Genomic DNA, 22,631 nt, shown 5'->3' on the forward strand with positions numbered 1-22,631 from the left:
AATGCGATATCTTATATAAACCAGATTTAATATGATGCATGTCTTGTAATGCTTGATGTAATCTATGAGGGAGAAAATATGGACTTCATGAGATCATGATTGCTGTAATTGCAATATAGATGCTGAATTACCTGAAGATACATTTTAAAATATGAAATAGACTGCCTTCTTGCAACCTGTATTGTTTCACAGATTGTAAACTGTAGGGCGAGCGATTCTCGTTTTAACTGGAAATAAACTCGGGCTAAATGTCAGCAATGAAGGATTATCATTAATATGAATGGGTTACAGAATGTGGAGGGTGTGTAATTGTACATCGGTCAATTTGGTAATTATAAAGAGACTTGCCAGACTAATAGTCAAACAGTAGCAGACAGATCAACTTAATTTCAGTAAATTATTGTGCACTTGTGTCCTTTTCATGCAAATCCGGATTTAACGGAAGAAATATCACAGCCATATTCATACCTTTGGGTGACAGAAGCTGCTCAAGTAAATCCATTGTTTAATTATGCCTTGTTGTCTTGGTTTTTTTATTTTTATTTGTTTTGCTACAGTGCACACCATAACCAATCAAAGTGAATCGGTAGAGATGTGATAGTGATTAACAACTGGAAAATAGCTACCTTCTCTGTACATTATGCATTGAGTGGTAGCTACTCACTTAACGAATCATTCAGTGCCTCCTTAACCTCCAGAAGGGGAAGACCTCTCATAAAAAAGCAAAGCTTCCACTCCAGACTGCAACACATCTGTACCCCATGGAACTCAACAGTTTTTGGTATTTCTGGAATGCTTTACTTGCCTTTGAGATCAATTTAGCTATGTTAAAGCTATTTCTAACTCAAGCCAGGTGTTCACGATCTGCGTTTAAAAGTCAAGTGAAAACAAAGCTTTCATTTGCAGAAGGTGGTCTAACAAGCCTTTGTGGAGGGGGCTCTTACTGTATTGGTAAGTATGCCTTATGCCCAACATAAATTGTAAGTATTCAGATTTAACTGTTAATTGTCAGTACCAGTCCCTACCTTATAGTGCAATGTGTGTTAAATCTACCATTATTAGGTATAAAGACATTTATTTGTCTAGCAACCATGCTTTGTCTGATTAACTGTGTGTAAATTTTCAAAAACAATCATTTTGTGAATCATAGGATGTATTCATAAATGCTGGGACCAAGATCTGTGGTAAACAATTTATACACATGTACATCCATGATTGAAACGTACTAAATGTGAGTTATATGAGTCCGGAAGCTTTCTTTCCAGTAAGCGTCACCCATATTCACAACAGTAATAACCACAGTATTATTTAAATGAAAAAGGTGTTTATGCTCACACATTTCCACTGAAGACTTTGTCACAAAAATAACAGCAAAGGTGGAATACAAGTTGTATAATCCCCATGCCTGTTGATCTCAATTATCGAAGGATTTCAAGGGGCAATCTATCATATATCACTTATTTTCTATATCCAGCAACCACAGAAGTTGCATTCATTAAACAAGTCAGTCAAATATGCGTATGTGTGTATAATTAGCCCTAATCAGGCAGGATTTGTTTCTCCAGTTATAAAATATTTGTATGGATTTGGGTTGTTATAAAACCCAAAAGAATGAATCAAAAACTGAAATTGTATTGACAAAATTAAACATTGGCTGTAGCCACTGACCAAAGACAACAAAAAGTATTTAATCAATGCAGATCAAATATGATAAAGATTTTTGCTTTCTTCCCGTTTTTTTTTTCTCGGCCAAAGGTCCAATCAAACAAGTGCAATCAGGCTTTCAGTGACACCGGCTTGAAAGCCTAATTAGGAAAAAGCTGGCCTTTTAGTGTGTCTGTTTCTTTAAATACTTCAGCATGTCAGTTTATGATAAGCAACTACTAATGATGATGAAAGAGACATCCGGGCTACAGGGGCGGTGTGTAATGCGTAAACAGGATTGGCTCGAGTCCAGAGAAGGCAGCTAGTCTTAAATACTGGGTAGCAGCGCAAATCGTGTGAAGATATTGGTCATGTTGTTGGTCTATTTGCTAGAAAATTTGCGTTTGAAAGTAACCAGTGTATGCATATACAGCTTTCCCCGACGCCGCGTCGTTGACCGAGCACAAGCAACTGGCAGCAGAAATGGCAGTCAGCGTGCTCCGAGCAGCAACCCGCATCTCTGGGGAATTTCAGGGAGTGCGTGCTCGCGCGTGGCGGGGGAGTTGAACGTGTTAGGATGGCGCTAAAATTTGAAATGTATTTCATTATTTTCATGTGAATGTTAATCAGTAATAAAGTAAACATGTTTTATGTGTAACCAGTGGTTACCATTCGTTAGTAAACATTTATTCTTTAAACAATTAAGTCTGCTTTAAAAACGTTTGGCCTGATGCAACGTGATAATCACTGAATGGCCATGATGAAATTTTGGAACTAATTTCTCATTCAAGTCCACATAGTACTTTTCACATTTTCTTCCCTAACTTGTGTTAAACATATATATACCTATTAAAGACACATCACATCAATTTACCTGGTGGGTTTGCAGAACCAAGCATTGGTTAATTCTGTATCAGGCTGCAATCTATATGCAGTCTCATTAGTAGGGGAGTTCAACTCTTTAACCGTATTTGTAAGTCTACTGGAATAGAAGAGGTTAAAAACTGCATTTCAAGTATGTGCGCTCAGTGTTTCCACTGCTGGACAAGTGAGAGATTTACAGACAATACACAATTTGGAAATGCATCCAGCAAATTTGGCAGCTTTCAGCCGCAGCGCATGAACTGCACACTGTGCTGCTGTTCTCCTCTCTGTGGCTCATAAATGCATGCGTTCTGTGTGGTACCATAGCACCACTATCACGCCTTTTGTGCTTTTATTCTGGATTGCTTTGAAAGAAAATAATGTTACAAAGATATTCTCTGAAAAAAGGTTACAAAAACAAGATCTGAACACTTGTTTGATTTTTCATTTATTTCAGCCAAAATCTTACTTTTTGGATATTTGCATTTAAACTTACAATATAGTGCATATATTTTCTTATTTTTAAAAGTTTCATGTGATTTATTCTGCTCTACTCTAACAAATTCGACTGATGTTTAAATGTTGATTGATAAACTCAGAAACTTTACCCTGTGAGGGTATATAAAGGTGATGTAAAATGCTATTATATATCACAATGTATTCAGAATACATCAGTTCACATATTTTCACAATCTTACCACAAATCAGTGGTGCAAAATTCTACACCAGTTAACAGTTTTCAGAACTGCAACATTAAACATTTCATTAGTCACGACAGGAAACACCTTTCCGCTGTGATGAAATTACATGGATGTTCCTCTTTGAATTTAATGGCAGTTGAATATAAAACATATCTACTTTCAAAATGGATCTTCCTCAATGAATGCATGTATAGCAATGTTTATGTGTTTATAATATTTACACATACTTTTATAATTACATCTGCACAACATACATATATTGTTGTACAAATATTTGCAAGTAATTCAAATTATCAAATGATCTTCAGAATAGTTATGTACAGCTCTTAATTCAATTTGTAGTGTGATGCAACAGACTTGCCGAAAGGAAACGGGCATATTTAACCTCTCCACCAGTTCAAAAAAGTACTGTCCCCAATGATGTACATATTGGTCAGCCACCAAGTAGCCAAACACGTGTCTTCGAACATTCGTGCGCACTCCAGCAACAGCACTCTAACTGTCAATAAAGCAGAGAAGAACTTGGGGAAGAGGTACCCGTGTGCGGTCTTTGTGTCCGTGCATCTTATTATGGTAATAATAATAATAACGCACTTGCGTCAGCGCCCGAAGTTATTCACGCGCACGCACGTGATCGGGCAAGTCGTGAACGCGCTCCTTGCTTGTGGAAGGTGAGTGAATGTCTCGAGGAGAGGAATCGAGAACGCGGCTGCCGGGATCGATTGGATTAAACTTGAAGTGAAATTAACACAAAGGAGAGAGTCAGCGAGGACGGGACACAGAGACACTGAAACGAACATCTACTGAATCTGTATATTTAGATAACTACGAAAACAAAATATATTGCTGGAGATATATACTAACTACACTTTATTTGAAACAACCCTAAACTGACCCAGCTAGCTAGCTAGCTAATAACAGGGTAAGTGAGCCTTATTTTATTTTATTTTTTCTTGTTGCGTTGTGACGGTGTGTGAGTAAAGTAGTAACATTAACCTAATATTACGTTGGTTTGCTACATGAGGATTTTTAAAGTGAGCCTTTCAAATTGGTGGTGAGTTAGTGCGTCCAAGCGGTTTGCTAATTTGTGGAGTAATGGGTTGCTAATGAACGATATGGGGGACCCGGTAGCTTGCGAGCTTTCACTCCCCTTTTATTGTGAAATTACTTGGATACTTTGTGAGAACTATCGTTCATTTTTTCTGACTTGACTAAAATAAGAAGAGGGGAAAGATTCCGTACTTCAACTTTTTGAAGGGAGATGTAGTGAAACGGGACTGACGTTTTAATTTCATGAAATGATTTTTAAAAATTATACAGACTTTGTAAGCAACCGAACCAGTTAACTAAATATATTGTTGATGATGCCGTGAAAGTGACGAGCTTCCTAGTGAATAATATTTTGAAATGATCCTAGAACTGGTTCGCTAGATGGCCAACTAGATAGCTAACCAGCCAACTATCGTTGTTAGCTAACGTTACGGAGTCAGCGCCTGAATGCTAGCTGGCTGGCCACGAACTTTCTGTTCCATTGAGAAATCCACGAGGTGAGCAGCGAGTTGCCTGTGCGGGGAAGCTGAAGCACGAGGGAATTTAGAGAAAGTCTCAGTTATGGGTTAGCTTGCCAACCTTATTAGTACTTTCTGGGTAAACGCAAGCTTGGTGGGTCGACGGTGAAGGTTAGCAATTGGCTAGCTAACATTAGTAGTTGTGAGGCTGAAGCGATAACTACACGAGGTGGATGAGTGTGAGGTGAGTCAGTGAAGAGAAGGGAGATTCCCTTAATTTTAAGTCTTATTTGAACTGTAGGTGTATGATGCAACTTATGAATTAAGACATTTTAAAATATAGATGCATATATTGTTGGCTGCCATCCGGGACATAGTAACTCGGGTGTGGAGGAAGTCCTCACGGGCCGTAGAAATCAGGGAGAAAGGCGAAAGGATAGGAAAAGGTTGCGTGGGGCCAGACGGTCAATTGACATAGGTTTGTTCTTTTAATTTATTTCAGATGTGTAAAATGTTTGGTTTACTGGCTTGATTTACTTTAGTAATGAATGCAGCTCAAAAATAACGCCGTTCTGTCCTTTTGGGAATATCATGGGAAAGGGAGAAGTACGTTTCCGCTCTAAACGTGCGCGGCGGTAATTAGTTGTGTGTTGGAGTAGCGAGGCGGTCAGTGAGAGGTGGCTATGGGGATTGGAACTGGAATGAGAGCTGCGGGCAATGAACAGCCATCATTAAATTACATTCGTTTATCCTGATGGGATTAGACCAGAGAAGACACGCTCAACAAGGCAGGAACAAAAGTACGGCGTTGGTTCGATGTCCAAAGTCAGGTAGCTAGGTGCATTAAACTGTGCACAGCCCATTGCAGTTACTTTTTATTTCTCTTTCTTTTACGAGTTAGAAATAGCCAGGCGCTTGTTGATGGCAAGCTAGCGTGGTTTGGTAGCAGGCAAGCTAACAATTTGTTAAACAATAGACGGGACCTATCCTGTATGGTTTAGTGAGAATGATCGCGCTAACGAGCAGGGTTGTAAAATATTATCATTCTATAGTTATGTTATTGCATTTCATACTTGTTTCGTATATGCACTTGTACGTGTGTAGTACATTTTTGTTTTATTTCCATAATTTAAAGTTAATTCGAAGTTTTGAGTGCCTACGGTGTGGCAATATTGCATTTCCAGTTTTATGTGGTTGAAAAAGTATTTTTTCGTAGTAAGTGCCCCAGTTGAGAAAGTATTTATTACTTTTATAAAAGCCGATCGCACTCATTTTTCTTTCCTACCACATACTCCACCGTCAAGAGATTCAAAGGGTTAAGGAAGCGAGCGAGTTAGCCAGATAGCTAATAGTAGTAGCGAGCTAGCTAACCAAGCCACTTTTTGTGTGTATTGTTTTCCTCCTTCTTTTGAACAACTTCGTTAATCTTGGGTATAATACATAATAATAATCATATTCATGCAGGAAATCGCGATTAGAAATATCCATTTTTTGTTTATTACGATTAGCATCACGCAGTTAGGAATTCCTATCACCGAGCATCCCCACGAGTGTGGGTCACTGTTTTCGTCTTCCTCTGATGCACAAAGGGAATGCTTTCAAGTCTTAACCTAAGATGGCAGCTTTAATTTGAGTCAGGCCACTCAGTGAACAAAGGTGGTAATGAAGAGGCTGTATTCGATGAAGATCGAGCAAAGGTGTTTGTACTGTAGTGGTTATCTTATTAGTATCGCCCACGTGCTTACTAGAACACCTGGGGTATTTTGAAGTTGAATTATTTCCATAACTTTAACAAAAGGTTCAAGAAGTAGAAGCAAATTACTACTGGTTCTTGTGCAAAAGTTCTCGCACCAAGTTTTAGGCTGGGGGCCATAATTGCAGTTTATGGCCAAATTAAGGAACAACTAGCACTGCTTTACGAAACAACTCTGATTTTAGACGGTGCATATTTTGCCTTTTGGCAGTATTTTTATTCTCAAAGTCTAGTAGATTGAACAAGTAGAATTCTTTACTGCGCTGAAGATTCCACATTCGCGGTAGTTGGTGTGTAATGGTGTCAGGCCTTGACATGTCGAATCATAACATGGCAGACGGTTGCGAGAAAAGTTATTTGCCAGTCAGAGCGCTAACGTTTTCCGAGATTAAATGGTTTATTTGTAGAGGAAAAACATGCTCTGTATAACTCAATGTGCTCAGATGCTTTATTCTTACTTTTTGTCTTGTTTTTAGGATTCATGTTGGAAAAGTCAGAGCAGCCCAAAATACAGAAATAAACCCTTTTTCCACATTTTCTAGTAATTAGAAGTGGGAAATTTGTGAAGATACAGCTATTTGCATCTACAGAGAGCATCCTCTCTGCAATGGGTCTCCTTTCTAAATTGGAAAGGAGGTTTTGCTGAGAGTTTGTGAAACTTGCATAGGCTGTGCTCACCCCACACACTAAAGAACGACCAGCATTAGTTCCATAGAAAATGTGTGGTTCAGGTCTGATGTGCCTATCTTAAAATCGCTTTAAGGTTATTCCATGCATTGTTTTTTAATTACAATGAAGTTCATTTTTGCCCAAGGATAAACTATGAACGTGGTTACAAAGAAACTTAATCTTCTGATTTAAACCATCAAAAGCTGTTTTTTGTTATGCCCTTTTGCAGCAGGCTTAGTACGAGATTGCATTAAATAAGTAAATATTGTATCTCCGTGCTGAAAAGCAGGTGACTGTTCTTGGCTAGCACTAGAATTCAGCCTTATTCACGAGACTTGGGTCTATCGGGGAGGTGGTGTTCATGTGACCTGAGATTTCTTTCTGCTACCTTCACAAAACCTGTATGAGTTTGTCAAATGTTAGTTGTAATGTGCTTAAATGAATCGATTATCATTTACATATTTTGCTGTGTGTTTGTGAAATGTACTTGTGAAATGTTCTGGGATGTTAGAATGAGTCATAAAAACCTTTTCTGTAAGTTTGTGGTGGGAGAGTTTTGAGAGCTTCATGTGTTCCATCAGCATTTGAATGTCCCTCTGCATGCGGAACGCCGTTCGGGGCTACCTAAAAGCCAGTCGGAGGCATTTGAATGCCAGCCCTCCGCACGAGTAGTAGATTTGTAACCAAATTCTGAGTAGGAAGGACTGGAGTGCACATTCAGGTAAGTGTGCGATGAGTTGTGTTTGAGGTTCGCCAGGAAATCTGTCCTAAAATAAGGATGTACATGCAGAACGCAAGCCCATCGTTGGAGCAATACCAGTGTGTTAATGGGGAGGAGAGGAGTTAAAATGTGTGGGTAGATTTCAGAACCTCAGCAAATGTAACGTGGATTGTTTAACTCTTTTGCGACAAAGACATTTTTAATCGCACGTTAAACCATGCAGGACTATTATGCACAAGAAAGAATATACATAAAGCATTATTTTAGCTCTTTTTTCCCCCCCTCTGTGTTAGTTTTCCCTGTGCCATTTTTGTAAGCTCCCAGGAGGGACGTGGTTCTTGGAAGCATACCTGCCCATTCTGACTTGTAGTTTAACAAAAAAATTATGATTTCAGTGGCATAAAACTAAGTGTTTAATCAATGTGAAACCAAATTTTTCACACCCCATTTAGCACCCAAGTGATACATCAGAAGGTGATAAGATAGTATTTGAATGACATATGTGGAACATATTGGTGTATGTGTGTGTGTGTGAGAGAGAGTGTGTCTTGCATGAGTTAAGCTCACTCGGAAAGCTGTAAGTAGTAGTAGTTCCCCCTCAAATAGCCTTACATTCTCAGTGCTTTAAGCATTGGTTTGTTTCCAACCTGGGTGTGGTTTGGTGGCTGTTGGTAGGTGACTAAATTTAAGTTGGATATTTGTTTTAACTAATAATGCACATTATAGAACCAGTAAAACATTGAACGTTCATTACAGATTCCCTGACCTAGATTCTCGTCTATAAAAAAAAGGTCTGTGTAAAGGTATTTATCTGAGCATGCTGGTGAGCCATACAACATATGGGTTGCGTATTAGCTGCCCCTTTCAGATCTGGTTTTAGGAAATCTATAATCTTATTCTTTATCAGTAATTAGGCTATGATTTAGATCACTTTAAAATGCGTGCACTAGCAGGAGAGCTGCAGATTTATTTACGAAGCCAAGTTGTTCATTTGCTGTGAAGTTTGCAAACCGGAATTCACCTGGAGGAGATGGATGAGGGTTTAGTGATGTCAGCAAGAATGCTCCACCCTAACGTCCAATCCACAGTCAGGCAAATACTTGCATAGAGAATCCTCTTAAGCCCGTTGCACATGTTAGGAGCAGCTTGCATTTATAAGTTTTTGTGATATTCTTCCACTTAACCTTACTTGCAAATTAAGTCTGCAATCAGAATTTCAATTTCCATAATTGGCTTTTTTATACAAAAATGTAACACATTCACATACTTTTTAATTGTTTATGGTGTTCAGGTCTGGCCAGAATGAGTTTACTCTGTGTGAATGCAGAACTTATCCTGTGTTCATAATATAGAAGTGTATGAAACAGGATTACTCTGTGCATGCCAGCCCATATATTGAAAGTGTATGCTTTATTTGATTTTGAATAGGTAGAGACGTTTTTTAATTATGGATATAATCATCCAAAGATAGCGGCTTCACATTTCAGAATTGAGTGAAAGGACTTCGGCTCATTGAAATGAAATGTCAGCCTTGCCATCTGAAATGGCAAAAAAACCTGAAAAATAAAGAATGGGTGTTTTTAAGGTGTTGAATTGTAATGGTCTTTTCAGAATCTTTATTTTTCAGTGCTAGAGCTCACACGACTGTCACACAAAACGGCGTTTGTCATCTTGAGAATCGTTTATCCCTTTCATTCCGTGTTTTGAATGAATTCTTATGCCTGTTAACCAAGCGCGTGCATCGGGAAAGTGCTGGAGTGTGCCTGAGACTAGAGCTTCTCAGCGCTGCGTAACCTCCTCAGTTATTTCCTCTTTAAGGCCAGGTGGAGCAGATGGGATGGGAGCCATGTTCAGTTGGGACCTTCTCAGTCCATGAGCAAAATTTTTACATCGTAATTTGTGGTTGCATTACAACTGGGAAAAAAAAATCATTGTGGAACATCATTGTGACATTCTTATAGGAACGACGTACTGCATATTAGGTTTTTAATGACTGACAATTATAGTCGTACAAAGATTATGGCTTGGCTAGTAATTGAAATGTGGGGGGTATGGATCAAAATGTAGAGAAGCAAGGAAAATACATTTTCAGCTAGAAAAATAAACATTACTGTAAACCCAACAAAATGTAAATTAATTTGACACTACTACCCCCTTTTTCCATTTGGTTTATTATAGACTGTTAGGTTCCAGTGAAGGACAGTACATCGTTGCATTGCTTTAAACACACACATCATGCGCACCCACACACGTGCACGTCAGTGTGTGACCGTGAGTGAGGAGAGAGAGAGGTTTGGTCTGTGGGTCGGCCTACATGGCTGTTGATGGATTTGTATTCTGTGCAGGTAGAAATCGCCAGGCAACATGACAGAAATCGTACCGAGATGGGCGATTGCGTGTGAAGGGGAAACGCGTGTAGTGGCTGCAGAGCCGTGGCTGAAGAAACCCTCGGGTGTGCTGAAAGCCAGCTCTTTATTTTAAACCCGGTGAAATTACCTGTTGGTGTGGAACAAAAATAAGCATCCCCAGCTTGAACCCGTTTAGTTGCAGATGTTCCTTTTTTACGAAAATGACTTCCGTCATCTTGTAGTTAGCCAGTGAATCCTGTGAGTATATGGTCCGGATTCCTTTCATGGGGTCGTTCAGAGCTGAAACGAAACTTGGCGAGTAAAATTTCAGACGAGCGGTCCGCCGGCGAACGCGCCCCGCCGTCGGCTTTTGTGGTTTTATTGGCGCGTTTGTGCGCTCACTTTTGCATCAGAATGAGCGGCTGAGGTGTAGCGGCGGTAGATAAAACCCGTCTTGGCCACGCATTCCAGTCTCTCCAGTCGCGTTCTCCCTCTGCCAGCGCGGGCTCCACCGCGGAGCGAGCGTTCGGCGCCGATCCGTCTTCAGTCGAGCCGTAGGACTAAACTGCATACTAAAACACTGCCGTTGACTCCTCAAGTGCTCTAAGAGTCCCTTATTTTCTAGTTCACTGCTCCTGGGCGAGGTGTGATTTAATGTCCCGCTCTATGCTTAAATCTCCGATTCTGCAGGGCGGAAGATGCCTGGCTGTGAGATCCTTGCTTCGCGCGTCTGTGTTTATGTTTATGTTTTTCAGTCTGCGCTTCTCCTTTTGCTAACGCACAGGGCGCCGAATTCCTTATTGTCAACGTGAACAGGACGCATTTAAATAGTTTACGGCGGCTAATAAAACATAGCCCTCGCTTGCTTTTGTGGGCGAGTGCTGAAAGAAATCGAACGAGCGGAGACCGACGTTCCAGCTGCTGGAGCAGTGTCACGGCACGCACTGTCTGTTCAATTGGGAAACGTCAGTTTGGATGACAGAGGAGGGGGCCCGCTCACACACACATCTCTAAATGAGCGCCGATACCCCTTTGTAAAAGTATCAGTAGTATTTTGTCTGGAGAAAGTTTTTCAGAAGTCACTCATCGCTAGATCCTTATCCACTGTTGGAGCTCTAATAAAGGGGAAGTAGTCGTCACAAATACAAAGCAAAACTGCACAATTAGTGCCCGGCTACATACTTGTAAGATGACTCATTGAACATAACCCTGATATGTCAACCTGGCATGAACACTATTATATATATTTTAATCGAGGTGTAGTGAAGTTGCATGTGAAGCACACTTTAATTTAAGCCTTGGTTGTGCCCCTGGGCAATGCTGGGCAGTGGGATATAATAAAATATGAACTCAAAAAATAGTTTCTACACTTTCAAGTGAAGTGCATTATTTATTGATCCAGCCAGTTATGTGTTCACATTGGACAGGTCAAATCTAATCAGTTTTATTCTTGTAGCGCTTCTTACAGCAAGCTGTCACTCAGGCGCTTCACATAGTAGCAGGAAAAGGACAAGAAAGTGAAGCAAAACACTAAACCATAAACCAGGCCTGAACAGGTGTGGTAAAATGCCAAATTCCACCACCTTCCACCCTTTTGACAGCGGTGAACAAAGTAATTTGGACAACTTGCGATGGTCACTTATTTTGTTGATATCCTTCTGGCCTGGAACTTGTAGGCTGGGTCTACCTAATGTGTCCTTCTTAGCCACATGAAATAACCTCAAAAGTGATATCATTAATAAACAAGACCAGGTTAAAACCCAGTATAAGGCTGGACCGAGCCGGCCGACGTCACAGACATGCGCGGCGTGAATTTATCACTCAGTCAGTCAGTCACAGACATTCGCGTTTGTAGGGCTGTCCCCGCTGTTGCGGTCCATCCAAAAAATTAATAGATAAATTTCATTGGCCCATCCCAAGCCCTACTGCCTACATAGATTTAGGCCATGCTCAGTTGGTTGGCTTGAAAGTATAAAGTTGTTTGTCTTTCATTTCAGTTGTTTTTTTTTTCTTCATATGAGTCTTGCATAACTGCCCCAGAATGTGTTACTGTTTGGTTGAATAGAAATGGATTTCCAGTTTTTCAACCTCTGCAGTTTGCTTCTAGGGGATGCAGCTGTTTTTGTCTCTCCTTTCTCAGGAACTCGTCTCGGTTCTAGTATGACTGTCAGTCATCGTGGGTCAGCGGTTTCATTGCGGGTGTGATTGGGCAACGCAGGGCCTTCCTGGGCGTAAGCGGAGGTTCCTGCTGCATAGTTCCTGGCCCTGTGGCCCCAATTAGAAAGTGTCTGATTTGTAATGTGATAATTCCTGGATCATTATCCTGGATCTGCCCAGATGGTCAGTGGAAGTTTGGAGATGCTCGCAGGACAGCAGGCAAAGGTCAGTGCCAAGGCAGGTGTGGTCCTATCTATCATCAGCCGGGTTATAGTCTCTGGTCAGAATGTTCTATTTTGTGAATTGTCACGGAGGTGCAGACTCTAGCCACGTTGGCAAACCCTTCACTGGAACACATTTCTGACATAATCAGGGGTATAAACTGAGATTTGAGTTTTCAGATGGTTTTTAATCAGCCACAGTATTCGATATTGTATTCTGAGCTCAACGATAAATGCACATCCCATTTAGGGATCGTGGTTATCGTGCTTAAAATAAACGCTGCTAGCGATCCTTAAGAATCAAATGACAGATGCTGTTGAGAAGCTATCAAAAGCTGCCAACATTTAATTGTTAGCTGAAGTACTGGAATCACAGGTTAATTATATGGCTCTGTGTCCAACCGCTGTGTTTGTGTTCAGTACATGACTGTACTTGTATACGTTTCCGGAAAACAGTGCTGGAATCAACAGGTTGGCAAAATGATCCTCAAAATGAAGGGGGGCCACAACATTGTTGTGGCAGTTTTGAGCATATCGCAGGCAGAAGATGGAGCGATGATTTTGAACCGGCTTCAGTGTAGGATAGCTTAGTCTCATATAGCCTATGTGCTTCTGCTGGATTGGCTTTTTATTTTGAGCGATCAGTTAAGTCCTCATGTGCAAGTCTTGAATAGGCAGTCAAACTATTTTTCCTCCTGCAGCCTGTAATACGTCAATTACCGTTCTTTTCTCATTGTATTGCAACTGTGAGTAGAATCTGGAATTGTCAGTCATGTCAAACCGGAAATGATCCGAGATGGTTTAGCCCTGTCCTGCACTAATTACAGAAATATGGAAATTATACTTGTGTAACTTGTGGTAAAGGACATTTATATTATCAGAAGCCTTTATGCCTGTATAATCCATAATGCAGCAGGTCAAGCTTCTCCTGTTGGAGCGTTTGTTTTTCTTCGCTCGTTAACAGGCAGGCTTAATTCGCGTCGTCGTGTCAATCACTGTAAACCCTCCGTGATGTTCGCATGTTTATTTGAAGCAGCGATGCTCTCTGGATATTTATTAACATTTAATTGGCCCCTTCCGAGAAACGGCGAATTGAGGAAATTCTGCTAACAATTTCTGCCACTGGGTGCCTGAACTGGCTCCAGTGCTGGAAGCAGGAGGGCGAGTGGCCGTTCTTTCCTCAGTGTTAGCCTGGCACGCTGGAGGGCTCTCTGCCCTGCCCTGCCCTGGTGACTCCGCCCCTTCGCTGTCACTCAACGCAGAGCAGAACTGAGACCAGAGAATGACCTCTTCGACCTTACAGGGCTAACTGTTTCACCCACAGTCCCCTCTGTTGAAATCATACTAAGATAGAGGCTTCACAGTGTGATCAGTGTGTTGTGCCCATGCACACTTGGTATTGAGAGGCTGTGGGTATAAAATAGCGGTTTTTTTTGTGCCAGTTGAAGCTGTTGCAATTGGATGAGAGCAGCAGTGGTCAAACTGGAGGTTGTGTTGAATGAGCTTTTAACCAAAGCAGAAATTGCTTTGCTTCTTAACAAATTCAAAATAAACTCTGTCTCATGACTTGGCCTCACGCACAGCTGGCCAGTAAATAAAAATAGAAAATAAAAAAAACTTATACCCCCTGGTTTACGTGCAAACGATGACGTTAACGAGAATGGTTTAGCCTAATTAGACTTTGTCAGAAGGGCGGTAGAAAAGGATCTTTTGCCCTACGTTTGAGCAGAGATCTTGTATAAGTTCAGCGTATGCGGCGCTGCGGCTGCAGTGGGAAAGCGCCGTGCGTGTGCACTGGCGTTATTACCCCGCCGTGCTTCTAATGACCCCCGTTTCTTTTCATGCCTCCCTCGCCCCTCCCCAACCGTCGCTTTCTGGAAGCGAATGGCAGTTGTCTCAACATTTTAGCCAGGGCTCACTGAGTGGACACTGGTTCTTCTTCACCCCCTTCCCCTCCTCTTTTTTTGGGGGGGGGGGAGGGGAAGGGGGGGGGCTTTTTCACTCGAAGCTGAGCATGGTGCTGCTCCCCCCCCCCCCCCGCCCCAGCACCTCCCCCCCTCCACAGCCATGGTTAGCAGCAGGGCTGCAGTGGCCTGTTGTGCAGCAAAACAAGCAGGCTTTTTTTTTTTCCATCTCTCTCTCCCCACCTTCCCCTCCCTCTCCTTCATACAATGAAGGGCTAATGGAAAACCATTCTAGAAAGAAAAGACATGCTATGCCTGGTGTAATTATATCAAATCCTAAGCCAGGTACTTGTCTTTTTTTCCCCCTCTGCATATTTAACTGTAGATTTAGAAATGGGCAGGAATTGAACATTGTCTACGGCGGGCTTTCTCTGCCTTGTGAGTAAATGGAGAGGTGCTGAGGGCCTGAGCCTGCTCTCTCTGCTCCGTGTAAATAAGGGCCCGTCGTCTGCCGATGGCCGTCTCGGTAAGCAGCTCGGTTGAACTTTCCTTTTTATTTATTTTTATTTTTATTTATTTATTTATTTATTTATTTATTCTCGGGTTCATTAATGGATGCCGTCTGTAAATGAGTCTGTGCTGTTTAGTGGCGCATACTGAAAAGGTCACGGCCGCACGCGGCGCAGCCGTCGCGGCGGTCAGAGAGAAAACGCCACCAGATTTTTACCAGTCGCCTGCTTTTAAAAATACCCAGGCAAGCTTCTGGTCTCAGCATGCACTCTGCTTTCGCCAATCTGTTGTGTTAATATTTACCTGCTGGTGCTTGTTTAATTATTCAGTGCTAAAGGATGAAATTGTCAGGGGGACCGGCTCCTGGGCCACGATGCGCGTTCCCTGCAGAAGGTTTTGTCTCGTACCGGTCTCTGTTTTTCGCACCCCGGTCTGGGTTTGGTGTCTAAAACGTGCGGTTTCACGGGCAGAAACGGGTATTTAAATGAGGGATAGACGGAGCAGCCGCGCGCCCGCTGTGTAGCGCGGTTCCATAATAACGGAACGATCGATGAAGCGATCTGCGGCGCTAACGGGCTGTTGGGAACGCCGCCGCGCCTCTTTCCCACGTCCCCCGTCTCTCGGTTTACAGCCGAGCACGCGGCGGTTTATTTTTGGGCCTGGGGCCTTCCGGAGGAGCGGAGGGTCCTGCCCTAGTCTGCCCCGCCGCAGGTCTCCAGCTGCTGGGCGGACAGGTGCCCCGCACTCCGGCCCCTCTTTATAGAAGAGCGCAGAGCGCCTTAACTCAGCCGCTTCCTGGTGCTTTTATTTTTGTCATCACCGTGCTTTTTGAAGTGTTATTTTTGCCGTTATGCGCTCCTGTTTTATACACAGCTAACGGTGCCAGTGTGTAAGCGAGTGGCCGTCCGTGCGTAGGACAGGCGGAGGTCTGCGCAGGCCCTGCGGCTCCTCTGCCCTGACCCCCGCTTTCCTGTATCCTGTGACACCCCGTCTGTCTTTGTGCTCAAGTTTATTCATGATGGATAAGTCCCCCCCCCCCCCCCCCAATCACATATGCTGCGCTCGCAAAGAGGAGCGGATATAAATTATTTTCAGCTGCAGTCGGAGACTGAGGAGAAAAAGGAATGCTGGTGGTGTGCATAAGAAGAGCCTGTTTGAAGAGGGGCCCCTCTGTGGGAGAGTGGGCAGGATGCAGTCCTGTAGTTGGCTGACAAAAAAAAAAAAGAGAGAGAAAAAAAAATCCCACGGATGCTTATAGATCTTTCTCCCTATTTATAGTGTTTTAAAAGCTCCTTTTAAGTGCGAGACAAAAAGAGCTGCAACATTGGTTAATCAGTGACAACCACAGCTCGTGCGTTTAAAAAATAAAAGCCCAATGGTGTTAGCGAGAGAGCAGTTCTGTTCTCTCCCTCCCCCCCTCCTCCTCTTGTGTCTCAGCATGTTGCCTTTTGGGCCCCACCTCTTAGATCCTCCAGTGGTTTAGTCTGCTTTGTAGAAAATGTAATTGCCAGGAGATCACTTGATGGTTGATAGGAATAATATAACCTTCCTCCTTCCTCGTCCCCCTCCCCCCGCTTCTCCTTGCATCCTCTCTCTCTCTCTCTCTCTCTTTCTCCCCCCATTATTTTCCTGCTAGTTTGTCCTCAGCCGTGCAGTGTGTTCACCCCAGTCACTAGGCCCGACACACAAAGCGTGTATTGTTGGTGTGCATGTGGAGAATGCTTGCTTTGTGAGATGATTCTGAGGGAGATGGAGGAGAGCTGCACACGTCGGGCCGAGGCCTCGCGTACGCGCTGCGGCGTGCTGCAGGTTCCCGTTCCGGAGGCTCTGCCAGGCCCTCCTGCCCCCCGCACAGCCCGCAGAGACCTTGGGAGGTGATAAACTGCAGGGCCGGGAACGTCATTCGATGATGTCAGTGTTCTCATCTAGATGCGAGTTCAGTTAGTCAGCCTTGGAGATAAGTCTACCAAGGTAAAGTACTGAAGTTTACAGAACACCACGTCTGAAATTACGCTGGACAGAAGACCAGCAAGGATCTTCAAAATTCAGATTTTCTATGCTTGGTTCCTTGAAGAGCAGTGATGGCATGGAGGCGTTCCTTGCTTCTAGGGCTGCTGCAATTATTGACTTCATCAGTTTCACTGCTGCTGTAAATGCATGTATTTGCATATTTGTGATCGACACATCATTTAAAAAATATAATACAGGCATGGCCAGCAGCATATTGTTACAGTACAGTGGTTCCCAGCCCTGTTCTTGGGGATCTACTGTAGGTTTTCACCCCAACCCAAACAGAGCACACTTCATTCTATGGCTAGCGCTCTCATTGAAAGGCTGTTTAGTATAATCAGGTGTCAAATGTGGGCTGAAATGAAAACCTACAGGACAGTAGCTCCCCAAGAACACGGTTGGGAACTGCCGTTGTAGTGATGGGGATGTTGGTTACTTGTGTCAACGTTAGGAAAATGCATAACACAGCTGATATTGTTGCCTTAGTTAAAATGGTCACTCCTTTTCCTGATATCATTTTATGGCACTGACATCTCAAATAGGCCAACTGCTATGTTTGTTTTTCCAGTTCAGTCCACCTAACTTTTGGGTTAGCTCTGTAGGTCAGGCTACTGCAATGCATAGTTGAGTCTATATGCTGGATTCTGTGCTAGTACAGAAAGAGTAGGTATGTCAGAATCGCTGATATTATATTTGAGCTTAACCACAGTACATGTCATCATGAGGAATACCGGGGCTAAGTTGAGTTCTGCTTGGTTTCTATTGATGCCTGGATGTAGCTGTGTATCGGTGTAATTGGTCATAATCCATTAGCGTTATGCCAATTTTAATGTGTGCTTATTGAAACCAATTATTTTTTTAACCTTTATGTGAAATTCAGAATCTATCTAGTTCTGATATTTTTTCATCTCCTCTACCTTTCTCTTTGTTTTTCGAGATTTGTGATTTCAGGCAGGTTAAGTCAGGGAGTTGTTTCTCCTGTGTAAATTAGTCGAGTAATCTCTTCTGTTACCTTGAACTTTTTGGCTAAGTAAATAATTTTAAAAATGTCCAATTGCCTTTTTTTGTCAAAGCATTCTTTTTCTGGTGGTATCTTAGCATCAGCATTTTTGTTTTCAGGGAGGCACGTGGTACTTCAGTTAGCTGGCTACTGGGTACATTTCTGTTATGATACATGAAGTGCATAACATCGATTGTTGTGTAATATATACCTTCATAGTGCTATATATTGGACATGACACCATTTAATGACCAAAATTGGCAAAGATTACTTGGCGCCTAAGTTTGTTTTTCCAGTGTCAAAACTCATAACCAGACAGTCTTTATCACCAGACCTCTCCTTGGCTTCTAGGCTTTTTTCCACGTTGCTTGTACTGTAAGACTTATAGATCCATATAGTATTTACATGGCAGTTGTGAGCTTAAAGTTAGAGCCATTTTCCCCCCCTCCGCTTTTCACACACATTTGATTTTCCAGAAGCATTTTGCCAGATACGGCATAGTATTTAGCTCTGTTTATCGATGACTAGCCAGATGTTGGTGTTGTTCATTTCACCCCCCCCCCCCCCCACCAAAGACACATACTGTATAGCTGTACTTTACTCATACCTGTTGCATGCATGCCAGTATTTTTGGCTTTTTTCAAACTACTTTAAATTGAATCAAGTACGAAATGGTAGTGAGGGTCTCCCTTCTCCTCGCCACACCCACAAGTCTATGTGAAAACACTTGTTGGTGTTGGGTCGTATTCACTACTTTCCCCCTATATATAATAAAAATACGAGTTCTACAGAGTTTTTTTGACAAGGTTTATATTTAACTCCTCTATCACCAAGTGCGTTTTAAGCGAGTGTAATACCTTGGGATTCCCTCATTTGTAGTCTTGAGTGTTGTGAATCCATGTGCTGAGAACACTCAGGGATGTCTGACTGCCATGTTTTGATCCTCTGCCAGCAATACAACTGCTTACAGTGGATTTTGTTGGTAATCCACGGGTATCTACCACTTGCAGTTTAAAGGCTGTAGATGGCTTACAGTCTGAAAAGTGCCTTAATAGTTTACTGTGAATATGAGTGCGTGCGTGCATGCGTGTGTGCGCACATTGAATTTGGTCTCCAAAGATGCCACTGGGGAATGCAGGTGCAGCAAATAGCAAAGCGTCTGATTCTTAGGACACTGCGGGACTGAATTGTGTGTCCTTGCTGTGTGCTCAGGGGTATTGCAGGAATTGCACTTGACTGCCGTGGTCACACAGCATTGCCCTGGCCCATTGGCTGGCGTACAGTACACACCCAGTCATGGGATTTTACCTGCACTTCTCAACGCTTGTTTTTCCCCATGCGCATTCTATTCCAATTTGACTATTTCCAAATCATTTAGCACCGAGGCACACTGGCTTTAGCCTGCAAATTTTCCCAGCAGCAAGGAGGCTGCACTGAAGTGCTTCTTACTCCGTCCCCACCCCATTTAATTGGTGTACAACGGGCTAGCTCTGCGCGCTCCCATTATCGGCACTTTCCACTCTTGGGGAACGCTGCGGAATGGGAAAGGAGGGCCAGAGCAAACCAATAAGCTGGCAGTTCCTGCTTCCATTTGCATGTCATTCACCGGGATGGTCCCTGCTGCTTTCCACCGGACCAATCCAGTCAGGAGTCTTGAGTGATGTCACAGTGCTCAAGCAAGATGGCTGACCACTGAACAGAGCACAGCAGGGTAGATGGTTGTTCAAGGCAGCATGCTTGGTCTTGGCCTGTTAAGTCATGCTTGTGCCCTTGTTAGCCTCCTGAAGTATGAGGTTGGAAAGTAGCTGTATTCTTGTGTGATCAGTTTTATATTTCATTTATCTAGGGCACCTTTCTAGAGAATGTTCTTGTCTCACAATTCCGATGGCGTGTTGGAACATTTATTTGACTGATTGCAGGGTAGTAAGGAAGGATGGATGTTTCAGTGTAGGTGTTGGAAAAAAAAAGTCTGCTTGCTGGACAGTTAATTATATTCAGGCAGTTGACTGTACAAAACAGCAAATGTCAGGTCCTAAAATGTTGCCTAAATTCCCTTGAATAGCTCACAGTTCACTGGTAAGGTCCCCACTCACTGGTCAAGGGACGCATTTTTAATGTAATTTTATGCATTTATTCTCTTAGACTGAAGTATAGAGAATCTTTTGTTCTGGGTATGAGTTTAATTTTCCTTAATCCATTCGAGATGACAGAATGTAAACTGTCCCTGAGACATAGCTACAATCTAGTATATCTCTTTGGCATCACATATTCCGGATCACGTTATGGAAAAATTGAGGCCATTCCTTGGTTCATATAATTATTCTGGTTGTATAAATCAATGGTTTTGTCGTGTAGCCTGTTGCTCCTAACGATGTGATTATTTCTACTGTAAATCATTACTGATTATTTTATGGGGTCTAGGGTTCAGGTCTGCACCTCATATATCGGTCATGTTTTGCAAAGCAATTTTTTTTCCTGGATTAGAATCGTTACAGTGGGTGCGGTATAATGCTGTTTGGGACTGAGGAGGAAAGAGTCTCTTCTCAAATGCCACCCTGCCCACTTGCTTGCAGTGGCCAATGGGAGCGCAGAACCCTTTTTGCCTACTGTGGGTGTTTACATCCCTGCATTTCCTGTGGCACGTAGCTGTTGATGGAAAATGCTGTGCCATTTCAGGTTGTGTCAATGTGTTAAATTGGTAGGACAGCCTGTGATCTGTCAGCATTGATGCATGTGGCGTTTTTAGGGCATAGGCATTTTGGCACTGGAAAAGCATACATTTTTTGGGGCAGCAAGGACAAACCATACGACTGTAAGGCCCAGTTCATGCCTTGACATGAAGGCATCAAGGCCAAAAAGCAGATCGTATAAGTACTTAATCCATTCATACAATCAGAAGTCACGAGAAAGGAGCATACAAGTGTTAAAAAAACTGTTTGCTTTAACATAAAACAGAAATAATGCAGGTACTGGAAAGTGCTCAAATAGTTGACTGAAACCAGTTGTATAGGTTAACTACAATATTGCAGGCTTCAATAAATTTAGCTAGATTGTATGTGGATGGCTGTCTATGTCTGGGCACATTTATATGAATTTATACAAATATTTATCAGTTATATACATATATTTTATGTATAGGGTACTAAGCGTTCATATTTCTGTACTTTTATCATTACTGGGACATTATAGCTCTCTAATAAAAAAAAAAAAAAACAGAAAATGGCAGGTACCTGTAAGTTCAAAGTGAAACTTTGATTTTGGCCCGCACCCTGCAGCACCAAAAATTTTACACACTCAGAAAATGGCAAACCGCCTAGTATAGGACAGAAATGTCAGTTATTTAAAAGTTGTATACATTTTTTTATTGCCATCGGTGTCAATTGACCTCTGTCGATAAGACTTGGCGATCTGAACACATGGTTGCTACATAAGTTGCCTCAGCAGTTTTTGTCATTGTTGCTTTCTGCATAAACTTTCACATGGCTGCAGCCTGAAACACGAGTATTCAGAAACCCATTGACCTGTAATTTGTGACTTTTAATTTATAAGGCAGAACATTTTCAGGTGTTCAGCTAATAGGCCTGTGTTTCAGCATTCGGACAATTCAAGCTCGAGCCAATTGCCAGAAATGAAATATAAAATCATACAGGAAGAGCTAGTATGTTGCATGCAGTCCAATTTTCCAGAACCCAGTTGGTCTAAATAATGGAATATTCAGTTGAGGCTGTTTCGGTACTGTCTGGGTTCTACTGTTGTTATTTATGGAGTGTTCGGGAAATGTGGGTGAGCTAGTCACTGCAATGGACAGTACGTCACATTAAAATGCCACTTAAGCGTAATTATTGTACGCAGTATGTTTAATATCTTTATAGATTTTCTGAGAAAAAAAAATGGTTGCCCTATCTATAGGTCTGAAAATGTGTGGATAGCTTCTTATTTCTTGATGTCCGCTGGCCTGTATTGTACACATTTTTCTATTTGACTAGTTTGCTAATGCTTATCAATGGCTGAATTGATCCCCAAAAAACCGCTAATTCTTCTCAGAGTAAACTGTTCTCAAAATTGCTAACATAGCTATGCAGCTGGTTAAAAACATTTTTAAACTGTTTCACAACTGGATTTGGAAAGCTTTCCTTAACGGCATACTATGCTGGATTTTTTTTTAACCTTGAAGATATAAAATAACCATGCTAAGGCATATCTGTGATGCACTGGCAATCTCTGTGCTCATACACTATCGCCAAACTCGTGCACAGGAGTGGGTGGGTGCAGCTACAGAGCCTGTGGTTTGAGATCAGATTTCAGCTGAGTGTTTGTTGCTAGCTAGCTGGCCTCTGCGATGGCGATGCCGAAGTAGCCCAGATACAGCTAAGCAAAAATACACGCCTACAGGACTCATTGCTCGAGCTAACCTTGGAATTGCTTTTCTTCTGTGGCATCATGAAGTTTTCCAAGGGGATGAAAAGCGACGTGGAGTTGGCTTGTTTTCTGTTGGACCTGTATGTAACGTTGCCTCTAGTTATCCAACTGGCTACGCTAGGTAGCTGGATGGCGAAAGTCGGGTATTTGGGGGGAGCGGGCAGGGTTGAGGACGGAGGAGGAGACTTCTTTTATCGTAAAC

The 22,631-nt window shown here is 42.3% G+C and overlaps 1 protein-coding gene across 1 annotated transcript in view; it reads left to right on the forward strand.

Annotated features, from left to right (window-relative positions):
• Nucleotides 1–3,763: 3,763 nt before the first annotated feature.
• LOC118225361 (chromodomain-helicase-DNA-binding protein 7-like) overlaps nucleotides 3,764–22,631 on the forward strand; it is a 79,693-nt gene continuing 60,825 nt past the window's right edge. Inside the window, 1 exon segment of the mRNA XM_035413638.1 lies at nucleotides 3,764–4,131. The gene's annotated coding sequence lies outside the window, so the exon portion shown is untranslated.

Source organism: Anguilla anguilla, chromosome 4 (genome assembly GCF_013347855.1).
Source record: "Anguilla anguilla isolate fAngAng1 chromosome 4, fAngAng1.pri, whole genome shotgun sequence".
In the NCBI taxonomy this organism is placed as follows: Eukaryota; Metazoa; Chordata; class Actinopteri; order Anguilliformes; family Anguillidae; genus Anguilla; species Anguilla anguilla.